Below are 411 nucleotides of genomic sequence, written 5' to 3' on the forward strand. Positions count from 1 at the left end.
ACATATATACTACTATTTGTAATACCTTAAACAATAAAACATAATAAAAGAGGTAGGAAGCATAATCTTAGAACAGTGGTTCTCAACCTTGGCTGCACATTAGAATCGCCTAGGAATCTTTTTAAAATCCTGATTTCTGGGCCTCATCCTCCAGAAATCCTGTTTCTTTGTTACTAATGTTGTGGCCCCATCCCATAACAAAGAAACAGAATTTCCGGAGGATGAGGCCCAGAAATCAGGATTTTGAAAGATTCCTAGGTGTTCTAATGTGCAGCCAAGGTTGAGATCCACTGCCATAGATAGTAACACAAGATCATTGCAAAGATCTATGATTACCCTGGCTAGTGAGACTCAGCAGTTGAATGCAGACCCAGGGACCAAGAGGTCACCAGTTCGCTTCCTGGTCAGGGC

The sequence above is a fragment of the Myotis davidii genome, unplaced genomic scaffold, assembly GCF_000327345.1.
Source record: "Myotis davidii unplaced genomic scaffold, ASM32734v1 scaffold109, whole genome shotgun sequence".
Taxonomy (NCBI): domain Eukaryota; kingdom Metazoa; phylum Chordata; class Mammalia; order Chiroptera; family Vespertilionidae; genus Myotis; species Myotis davidii.